The 11,938-nt window shown below is 37.0% G+C and overlaps 1 non-coding gene across 1 annotated transcript; it reads left to right on the top strand.

Annotated features, from left to right (window-relative positions):
- The first annotated feature begins 7,734 nt into the window (after nt 1-7,734).
- LOC133091653 (U6 spliceosomal RNA) lies at nt 7,735-7,841 on the top strand. The gene has a single exon (XR_009700978.1). It is a non-coding gene; the product is annotated as a U6 spliceosomal RNA (small nuclear RNA).
- The last annotated feature ends 4,097 nt before the right edge of the window (nt 7,842-11,938 follow it).

The following is an 11,938-nucleotide window of genomic DNA, read 5'->3' as shown; positions in this document are numbered from 1 at the left end:
GGGAACTTACCTCAACATAATAAAGGCCATATATGACAAACCCACAGCAAACATCATTCTCAATGGTGAAAAACTGAAACCATTTCCACTAAGATCAGGAACAAGAAAAGGTTGCCCACTCTCACCACTATTATTCCACATAGTTTTGAAAGTTTTAGCCACAGCAATCAGAGAAGAAAAAGAAATAAAAGTAATCCAAATCAGAAAAGAAGAGGTAAAACTGTCACTGTTTGCAGATGACATGATATTATACATAGAGAATCCTAAAGATGTTACCAGAAAACTACTAGAACTAATCAATGAATTAGGTAAAGTAGCAGGATACAAAATTAATGCACAGAAATCTCTTGCATTCCTATACACTAACGATGAAAAATCTGAAAGTGAAATTAAGGAAACACTCCCATTTACCACTGCAACAAAAAGAATAAAATACCTAGGAATAAACCTACCTAAGGAGACAAAAGTCCTGTATGCAGAAAACTATAAGACACTGATGAAAGAAATTAAAGATGATACAAGCAGATGGAGAGATATACCATGTTCTTGGATTGAAAGAATCAACATTGTGAAAATGACTATATTACCCAAAGCAATCTACAGATTCAGTGCAATCCCTATCAAAGTACCAATGGCATTTTTCACAGAAATAGAACATAAAATTTCACAATTTGTATGGAAGCACAAAAGACCCAAAGCAAGCTGGAGAAAAAAAAACAGAGCTGGAGGAATCAGGCTCCTGGACTTCAGACTAGACTACAAACCTACAATAATCAAGACAGTATGGTACTGGCACTAAAACAGAAATATAGATCAATGGAACAGGATAGAAAGCCCAGAGATAAACCCACACACGTATGGTCACCTTATCTTTGATAAAAGAAGCAAGAATATTCAATGGACAAAAGACAGCCTCTTCAATAAGTGGTGCTGGGAAAACTGGACAGCTCCATGTAAAAGAATGAAATTAGAACATTCCCTAACACCATACACAAAAATAAACTCAAAATGGATTAAAGACCTAAATGTAAGGCCAGACACTATCAAACTCTTAGAGGAAAACATAGGCAGAATACTCTATAACAAATCATAGCAAGATCCTTTTTGACCCACCTCCTAGAGAAATGGAAATAAAAACAAAAATCAACAAATGAGACCTAATGAAATTTAAAAGCTTTTGCACAGCAAAGGAAACCATAAACAAGACGAAAAGACAACCCTCAGAATGGGAGAAAATATTTGCAAATGAAGCAACTGACAAAGGATTAATCTCCAAAAAATACAAGCAGCTCATGCAGCTCAATATCAAAAAAACAAAAATCCAGTCCACAAATGGGCAGAAGACCTAAATAGACATTTCTCCAAAGATGATATACCAATTGCCAACACACACATGAAAGAATCCTCAACATCACTAATCATTAGAGAAATGCAAATCAAAACTACAATGAGGTATCGCCTCACACCAGTCAGAATGGCCATCATCAAAAAATCTACACACAATCAATGCTGGAGAGGGTGTGGAGAAAAGGGAACCCTCTTGCACTGTTGGTGGGAATGTAAATTGATACAGCCACTATGGAGAACAGTATGGAGGTTCCTTAAAAAACTAAAAATAGAACTACCATACGACCAAGCAATCCCACTACTGAGTGTATACCCTGAGAAAACCATAATTCAGAAAGAGTCATGTACCACAATGTTCATTGCAGCTCTATTTACAATAGCCAGGAAATGGAAGTAACCTAAGTGTCCATCAACAGATGAATGGATAAAACAGATGTGGCACATATATAAAATGGAATATTACTCAGCCATAAAAATTAATGAAATTGAGTTATTTGTAGTGAGGTGGATGGACCTAGGGTCTGTCATACAGAGTGAAGTATGTCAGAAAGAGAAAAACAAATACCGTATGCTAACACATATATATGGCATCTGAAAAAAATAAAAATAAAAAGGTTCTGAAGAACCTAGGGGCAGGACAGGAATAAAGATGCAGACATAGAGAATGGACTTGAGGACATGGGGAGGGGAAGGGTAAGCTGGGACAAAGTGACAGAGTGGTATGGACATATATACACTACCAAATGTAAAATAGATAGCTAGTGGGAAGCAGCTGCATAGCACAGGGAGATCAACTTGGTGCTTTGTGACCACCTAGAGGAGTGGGATAAAGAGGGTGGGAGGGAGATGCAAGAAGGAGGAGATATGGGGATATATGTATAGCTGGTTCACTTTGTTATAAAGCAGAAACTAACACACCATTTTAAAGCAATTATACTCCAATAAAGATGTTAAAAAAAGAAAGAAAGAATTGTGAATCACTACATTGTACACCTATATATAATAAAGGAAAAAGTGCAAGGTGTTATTACTTAATTTGGTTCTTTATCAAATACTTGGTTATATCTAGCTTTCAGGTGTAATGCCAATACATGTGTGCTGGGTAGGTAAAATATCACTTAAGGACTAATCCTCAAATATTTGTGTAACAGCCCAGAGTATATCAGTATTTGAGTAGAAAAACCAAGGCTCCAAGCAGAAATGTTTTATCCAGATGACATTAAGTCCATTAAGGTACTGAAAACTAAATTTCATTGTATGCTAAACAGATCTGTTTTGATTTGGAGGTTAATAGATACTCTAAATTCTGATTACATATTACTTAGTCCGCTAGTCTAACCCACAATCTCTCATTTCACTCTATGCCTTGGAATTTTATTCCATTAAGAGTTCCTCAGACATGAGTACAATGCCAGAAAGCCAGAATGAGTGCAGGTCAACCTTAAAATGGAGATTTAAGCGAAAGGGACAAAAAGTAATGCATACAACTAGCCAGAAATAATCATGTATCCTTGAAACTGAGTCTTTACTTTCAAAGGTTAAAGCAATTTTTCCTTTGCCTGAGTGGCCAAGATCATAACTCCAATTCTTCACTTGTTTTTACTTTGCCAGATTTGGCCTCAGATTGCATGGTATTGATGTCAAACACAGTAAAGAGACCTAACATGAAATTCAAGCATCAGAAAAGCAGCATCACAAGTAACAAGCAAAAAGGAGCAAACAAAATGAAACAAAACCAAAAAACCCTTCTTATCCATTCCCAGGATTTCTAGGACAGGAATTAAACCAGAGAATCCCCTCTATATGGTAGAACTTTTTTCTCTAGGTGATTTCCACACATCAAAATAACCCACATGACAAATCAAGAAGATAGAACCAGATTGCTAAATCCTGTAACAGGCAAGAAAGCATCAGGCATCATCTATGTCATTAAGTTGTGCAAGTTCTTAGGCCTGATAAATCTGAAGTTTGACAAATGTATTTTGTTATTTTCATCTCTTTAGTACTGTATTATGTTTCTAAAAAAAAAGTCTTGTATTTATCAATTTTGGAGCCCTAGCTTCTGGAGTAGATAAAGCACCTCTTTGTTGTAGGAAAGCAGACTCTGAAGGGTATCCATTTACACAGAGAGGGGGCCTCAACCATAGGATGGAAGAACTGCCCATTGAAAAACATGTATTGTATTTCTAAAAAGGTGTTCCCACATTTTTTTAGAACAAATGTACTTGCAACTCTTTTCTGCATAGTCTTTAGTTCTTCTTTCACTGAACAGCACCATTACCCAGCTCCTCTTCCCACACTGCAATGATGAATACACTAAATGTAAGAAAATCATATGGGAACAGACATGAGTGGGATCAAATAGGTCCAAGAAAGCACAATGGTTGCATTTCAGGAGGTTGGATAATTCAATACTAGAATATTTGCCTCTGCACACCAAGATGCAAAGAGCAGCCAAGCCACTTCATTCAGCGAACCAAATAAGGTCTTTCCTCCTCAAAGAGAGTCTGTGCTGTGGGGTAAATGCATTACAAGATCAGGCTTTCAGGGAAAAAAAGATGCTTTTCCTAAGTGCTAGAAAACAAGGCGGTTTATTCATATGTGAATAGCCCAAAAGAACCTGGCTGACTCTTCCCTGACAGAGGAGAGCTGTATATAACAATATTGTATTAACTTTGTATTGTGACCTGGTAACTAGACACAAACTGGAGTGCAAACACCTTGTTCCTCAGGGAGAATGTCTCTTTATTATTATTACTATTATTATTATTCTGAGATCCATATCAATTGTCAGTCACCACGCTGGGGGTGAGGTTTTTTCTAGTAATAGCCTGTCCCTGCCCCTTCTATCCATTTCAATGCGACCCTTTTACCTTTTATTGTAGAGCAGGTATTCAGCTAGTATTCAGGTTCCTTTCAGAGGGAACTGTTTCATATGTAGCTGTATATCTGTTATGTTTATGGGAAGAGGTGAGTTCAGGGTTTTCCCATGCCATTATCTCACTTTAGTACCTAGGTGTAAATTCTGACCCTACTGTAATAGCTAGAATTTATTGAATGCTTGCCATGTACCAAAAACTGCCCTAATTAACAACACTATAATTCAAAAAGATACATGTACCCCAATGTTTACAGCAGCGCTATTCACAATAGCCAAGACATGGAAACAACCTAAATGTCCATCAACAGATGAATGGATAAAGAAGATGTACATATATACAATGGAATACTACTCAGCCATAAAAAAGAATGAAATAATGTCATTTGCAGCAACATGCATACAACTAGAGATTATCATACAAAGTGAAGTAAGTCAGAAAGAGAAAGACAAATATCATATGATATCACTTATATGTGCAATCTAAAATATGACACAAATGAACCTACCTATAAAAGAGAAACAGAATCATGGACATAGAGAACAGACTGGTGGTTGCCAAGGGTGATGGGGTTGGGGGAAGGATGGAGTGGGAGGTTGGGTTTAGCAAATGTAAGCTTTTATATATAGAATGGATAAACAACAAGGTCCTACCATATAGCACAGAGAACATATTCAATATCCTACGATAAACCATAATGGAAAAGAATATTAAAAAAAAGAATTATATATATGTATAACTGAATCACTTTGCTGTACAGCAGGAACTAACACAACATTGTAAATCAACTATATCTCAATTTTTAAAAAACTGCCCTGGGATTCCCTGGTGGTACAGTGGTTGAGAATCCACCTGCCAATGCAGGGGACATGGGTTCGAGCCCTGGTCTGAGAAGATCCCACATGCTGCGGAGCAACTGGGCCCGTGAGCCACAACTACTGAGCCTGTGTGTCTGGAGCCTATGCTCCGCAACAAGAGAGGCCGCGATAGTGAGAGGCCCGCGCACTGCGATGAAGAGTGGCCCCCGCTTGCCGCAAGTAGAGAAAGCCCTCGCACAGAGACGAAGACCCAACACAGCCAAAAATAAATAAATAAATAAATAAATTTTAAAAACCTGCCCTAATTAAGCAAAATAAACATTATTTCATTTAATCTTGGTGTAGTCTAATTATCTTCATTTTACAGGTAAGGCAACTGAATCTCACAAATATGATAAAGCCATATCTAGAGCCAAGTAGCATTTCACAAATTATCACCAATGAATAATCAGTTACTTCAAGTGTTTTCTTCCTTCCTCACCCATTTGGCAGTCAGATACCACACAGAGAGATACTATGGGTTGCTCTTTGCACTATGGGTGGGAAGGAAAGAAGAAAGTTCATCTCACCAAAGCTGAGATTTTCTTCCCATAACTAGAGTTTGCTTTCCTTGCCTTTTTCTTAACAAAATTTCCAACTTTGTGGCAAGAGACACTGAATAGGGAAAAAAAAAAGGAAGGAATAAAAAGAAAAAATCTATGTGTGCGAACCTGGACTAGATGGTAGTTTCTATAAATTAGACATTTCTCATGTCTCCTTCCCAGACTAATTCACTATGTGCCTAATTCACATAAAAAGGAGTGGCTATCAGATATTCTTTAACTCTTAGTTCTGAAGCAAGAATTATGAAATCAATATACACATTACTTTAAAAATTCTAATGCAATGTGATTTTGGTGTACCATAAAACTTAATATAAAAGGACTTCATTTTCCTGTCATCCCTTGGGACTAGGCCTAGATTCATTGATTTTCAATGTTCTCCATTAGAATCCACTCAATCATTTCTACTCCTTCACAGTTCTGAAAAACTTTTGCTCATAGCACCTGAATCAGACCACACAGGATTATAGAAGATACACTATGCTGGACAAACCCTGCCCCACCCTGTCATGGAAATTTCATTCTCTGGTTCTTTGACCAACAAGCCATCCCTGAAGCTGAGGAGGCAGGTCTGGGTGCCAGCCATCAGCTGTGAGTTGGAGAGCTAGAGTTGGCCCAGGCTCAACTGGGAGCCCAGAAACCAAGGTCCCCCCAGCCAAGCAGTGCCTAATTTCAGGCTGATTGCTTTGCTGAGAGTTTCCAGGGCACAGACAGTACCACTGAACAAATTCTGCATGGTTGTCTCCATAACTTGTGTAGCCATTGTCAGACTGATGAGCTGGGAACTTTTTCCCAGACAGCCAAAAGCAGATTTCACTCCAGCTACTTCTACATTTCTTTCTTCTTCTTCTTCTTTTTTTAAAATTTATTTATTTTGTTTATTTTTGGTTGTGTTGGGTCTTTGTTGCTGCACATGGGCTTTCTCTAGTTGTGACGAGCGGGGGCTACTCTTCGTTGCCGTGCGCCGGCTTCTCATTGCGGTGGCTTCTCTTGCTGTGAAGCAGGGGCTCTAGGCACGTGGGCTTCAGTATTTGTGGCACGTGGGCTCAGTAGTTGTGGTTCGTGGGCTCTAGAGCACAGGCTCAGTAGTTGTGGTGCATGGGCTTAGTTGCTCTGAGGCATGTGGGATCTTCCTGGACCAGGGCTCGAACCCATGTTCCCCGCATTGGCAGGCGGATTCTTAACCACTGTGCCACCAGGGAAGCCCCTACATTTATTTCTGCATTCAAAAAAACCCACAGGAATTCCTCAGGATGTCTTATTTGCTTTTGTATACTCTCAATATAGAGCCTGAAATACAGTCAAGTACTCACTAAATGCTTATTGAATGAATGAATGATAGAAATAATCAGAAAAGCAAGGATAACCATGTAAAAATAGGTTAAATGTTAAAACAGCTATTCTTCAACCTGACGTCATTGTCTAGATGCCAAGGGATGATTCCCAGTATGTCTCAAACTTTAAGAACTTAAGAATCACCTGGGGATCTTGTTATAATACAAGTTTTGATTCACTAGGTATGTGATTGAGCCTGAGTTTCCACATGTCTGAAAATCTCCCAGGTAATTCTGTTGGCTTAGACCACATTTTGAGTAGCAGTTTCCTAATCAGCATCAACTAATTGGTCTTACCATCATTAGAATCTCAGTGAACTTCATGGGTCAGGCAAACTTATCCATGGTTAATAAAATAACATATATGTCTTGGCACACAATAAGCAATCAATTTAAAAAAATCAAATCATAATTTCATCAGAAAGAAAATTTACCTAGTAAATTTTAGGTAATTTACCTAAATTTACCTAGTAACTAAAGAAAAGAGTTACATGAAAAATCTTCTCATTCCCATATCTCAGAATGAATTTCAGAACTTTCTACCAAGTGAATATAGTGTGGTCAGCTTTGAACCACGGCTTAAATTCACCAGCCAAATCTTCAGTTATAAAATATCTTCAGATCAAGGTATAATTTTTCCAAATTTCTTCATGAACTTCATTCTCATGAGAAATGGAAAAATAGTGAAAACCTGATCACTATTACAGAGGAGTTTAAAAATTTTAACATTGTTGTTGATTTTAAAAAGGAAGAAGTGCTTGCTTCGGCAGCACATATACTAAAATTGGAACGATAGAGAGAAGATTAGCATGGCCCCTGCACAAGGATGACATGCAAATTCGTGAAGCGTTCCATATTTTTAAACTAACACACCACTGTAAAGCAATTATACTCCAATAAAGATGTTAAAAAAAAAAAAAGGAGTAAGGAAGTAGAGAGCAAAATGGAACTTACATTGAGTAAAATTACAGATGAAGTTGTCTGTGGTTTTTTAGAAACTAAAGTCTTTGAGACAGAATGAAAAAGACAACATATCCTCATCAATAATTTAAAAGTGTGATTTTGGAAGAAGATACTCATTTGTTTACAGTGAGGACTTATATTGGTATACAGTGGCTTCTACAAATTAAATAATTACTGCAAAGTCTCTACGTAAAATTTATTTCTTAACAACCAATATTTAAAATAGTGGGTATGCTTAACTAGGAGCTAGCATGCAAGCTAGAATCTTCATAGGACTTAGAAAGTAAACATATAATCCAGAATGCACGGAACTGAGTTGGTTGTACTCCAAGTTCATGACACAGTCAGTCATCGACTGTCCATGCAAGGCTTCATTGCTTTATTTTTCTTCTTATCCTCAATCTCCACTCCCAATCCACTCCTCCACCTGTAGGAAATTACTCTAATATGTTTAGCACCTTTCCTGAACATGCGGGTATATTTGAAAAGAGGTACTGTTTTGTCGTGTGTTTATGTTTTAAATTTGCCAGGTAAATCATGTTACAGATCTTTTGTTATCTTACTTTTTCCTCTCAACACTATGTTTGAAAGACTTCTCCACATAACTCTATCTTTAATTGGTTACCTCTGTGAATATCCACAACATTTCACCCATCTGCTCCCCTAGAGTTAGACACCTATGTTGTCTACAATGTCGTGCTCTACAAATGATGTGTAATCAAGCATTCTTACACATGCCTCCTTAGAAACCACAAGTTCCCCTGGAGTGGACTGGATGGGTCCTGGGACCTATGCATATGAAATTAAACTAAGTATCTCCAGATTGTTTTCCAGATTAGCTGCTGGAGTCTATAGATTCTGCTTTACCCATTGATCTGTTAGTTTCCTCTTTTTTTAATAAGGGTTTCTTAAATATTCTAGATATTATCCCTTGTCAGTTTTTGAGCTCTCAGATAACTTCTCTCAGCCCTGTCAGTTGACTTTACTGATGGTTCCCTTCACTGAATAGAAATTCACAGTTTTTTATGTAGTCAAATTCATCATTTTTTATCTTATGCCTTGTACTTTTGGGGTCTTATTTAATAATTTTTCTGCAACTCAGAAACACAGAGATATTTTTCTGATGTATTTTTATTCACTTTGTAGTTTTACTTTTCATTCTTAAGCCTGTGATTAATCTAAATTGTGTTTTTGAGAACTAACTTTATTTTTCCCTATATAGTGGCTTGTTTTTCCACTGTCATCTAATGAAGAAACCATCCTTTTCTATTAGGTCCATTTCTACATATATCAGGTTCCCATGTAAACATGGACTTGTTTTTGAGAACTTGATTCTGTTCCACTGATCTATTTATGTTTCTGCACCATATTGTCTCATTTCTATGGCTTTGTAGTAATCTTCTGTTTCAGGATTTACTTACATTTTTCTGAAATAACTCAACTACTTCATGACATTTTTTTACTTGCTGGATTCAACTTACATTTGGGTAAGAATTTTGGTATCTATAATTCTAAGAGTCACATAAAATTATTCTTTCTTGAACTATTTGTAGCAGATATGATTCCCCTATTTTTTCCTCGCTAAAAGAACATAGATACTTTAGCACACATAGATCTCTGATTTCAAGGAAAAATAGGTCTCTCTCTGACCTAGAAGATGAATCATGATTGATTTAATCCAGACATAGGAATTTCGCTCTCCTCTACCAGTGATTTCTCTCTGTATCTGTGTGTGACACACTTCTGGCCAAAGAAACATCATAGGACACATGCTTGGGAGCTCTCCTTCCCCATATATAAATAGCCTCACTTAGGGAAAGCCTTGCCCAATCCTCTTCCTTTCCTTGCAAATCTTGAGATTGTGAGGCTCTAAGTTATAGCATGAGGTAACAACCATGAAGATAAAAAGGCAATACTAAAGATGGAAAAGAAGTTAGAAAAAAGCTAGGTTTCTGCTGGCATCACTAAGCAAGTGAATTAATTCTATCAAATTTAAGCACTATAATTTTTGTTGTGTGAGAAAAGTAAATCACTATTTGTTTAAGCATGGCCAAGATTTTTTTATGACTTGATGCTATATTTATCCTGTATTATACATTCTCTGTCTGATACTAGGTTTTCCCAGAAGCAAACAGTAAGATAAGGATTCAAGATGTAAAAATACTATATAAAATATTAGCAAAGTACAAAGATATTTGAAAAGGACAATATATCAAGATCAAATTTGGTTTATTTTAGTAATACAAGGCTGATTTAAGATCTGAAAATCAATGTAATTCACTACATCAAAAGATTAAATTAGAAAAATCACATGATCATCTCAGTAGATACAGGAAAATGATTTTATTAAATTAAGCATCTATTCATGATAAAAATTGCTACTATAGTAGAAATACATGGGACCAGCTTATTGCAGAAAAAGGTATCTGTGAATCCTACTGAAAAAAATCATACTGAATGGTAGAATAATGAAAGCTTTAACTCCAAGAATAAGGACAAGATATGAATGTCTGCTGTTACCAATTCTAATCACCACTGTCCTAGCTATTGCAATAAGGCAAGGCAAGAAAAACATAAGAAAAAGACTGGAAGAAAAAAACAAAACTGTCATTTTTCCAGATAGTATAATAAGTATTTAAAAAATCCAAAAAATTCTACAGATTAACTATTAGAATTAATACATGAATTCAGAACAATCACAATATTTAAAATCTATTTTATGTCTAAATACTAGTAACTAACAAATAGAATTTAAATTTAAAAAATTTAAATTTAAAGAACATTTATAATAAGATTTTAAAAACACCTAATAGCTTAGAATAAATCTAATGAAAGCTATGTAAAAACTCTATAAAATATTACTAAGAGAAATTAAATAAGAACTAAATAAACAGTGAGATGTAGTATGTTCACATATTGTGAGTTAAAATTGTAAAGATGTTAGTTTTCATGGTTCATCGTATAGATCCAATGAAATTCCAAACAAAATTCCAGCAGGGTTGTGTGTGTGTGTGTGTATGCATGAAAACTGGTTAACTTAAAAGCTATATGGAAATTTAAAAGGTCAATAGCTCTGACCTCTTGAAAAAAACAAATTGGAAAACTTCCACTACTGGATATAAAACTACTTTAATTAAGACAGTGATGCATTGGTACAAAAACAGACAAAGCCAAGATAACAATAGAGAATAGAGAGCAAGGTGGCAGAACAGGAAGCCCCATACCCTCTTTCCCCCCATGACATACTGACACAACAATACAGGAACCAATTCCCTTTGTGAGAAACCTAGAAACCAATTAAGAGACTCCTGTACCCCAGATGAGCACAAAATCAGCCACATCAAAGTAGGTAGGAAAACTCACAGCACTCACCATAATTCCTCCCCCTACTCAACGTGGCATAATCAGGAGAAAATTCCCAGATCTTAGCTTCTCCCTAGTGAGAGAAAGAGAAGATTGAAACATATGTCTAACATTTAGACTTTGGGTGGCAGGGGGGAAGGGGTGGCTGCCTGAAGGACTGGTCTCTGTCTTGCCTTAATCTAAGCACTGACAAGAAAGAGCACCAGATTGGAAGCCACTGAGAACAAAGGCAACATTTTGGAGCACTCACTCGCCATAGACCCTTCCCCGGCTCAGTGGATCAAGTAGGAGAAAACCCCCAATTCTCTACTTCTCCCTGGGGAGGAAAAGAGTTGGAACATATATCCAGCATTCCATCTTTTCTGTGGGCTGCTGAGGATGGGTATCTGTCTTCTGTCTCAGAGCACTGATGGGACGTGATATACTCGAGATGTCCGGGGGTTGCTGAACAACAGAAAAGAGCTTGGCAGCTCGCTGCTGCCCCAGAGGGCCTGCGGAACAGCATACAGAGGGAGGCTGATATAGCTCCACACCTCTCCCTCAGGGGAAGGAGAGGAGTGGAACATGTGTCCAAAATTCTGACTGAGTGCTGAAAGAAAACTGTCAACCAAGAATACTACATCCAGCAAAAC

The sequence above is a fragment of the Eubalaena glacialis genome, chromosome 4, assembly GCF_028564815.1.
Source record: "Eubalaena glacialis isolate mEubGla1 chromosome 4, mEubGla1.1.hap2.+ XY, whole genome shotgun sequence".
NCBI classification, from domain to species: Eukaryota; Metazoa; Chordata; class Mammalia; order Artiodactyla; family Balaenidae; genus Eubalaena; species Eubalaena glacialis.
Note: the sequence above shows the minus strand (reverse complement) of the source record. Positions and strands in the feature narration are given on the sequence as shown.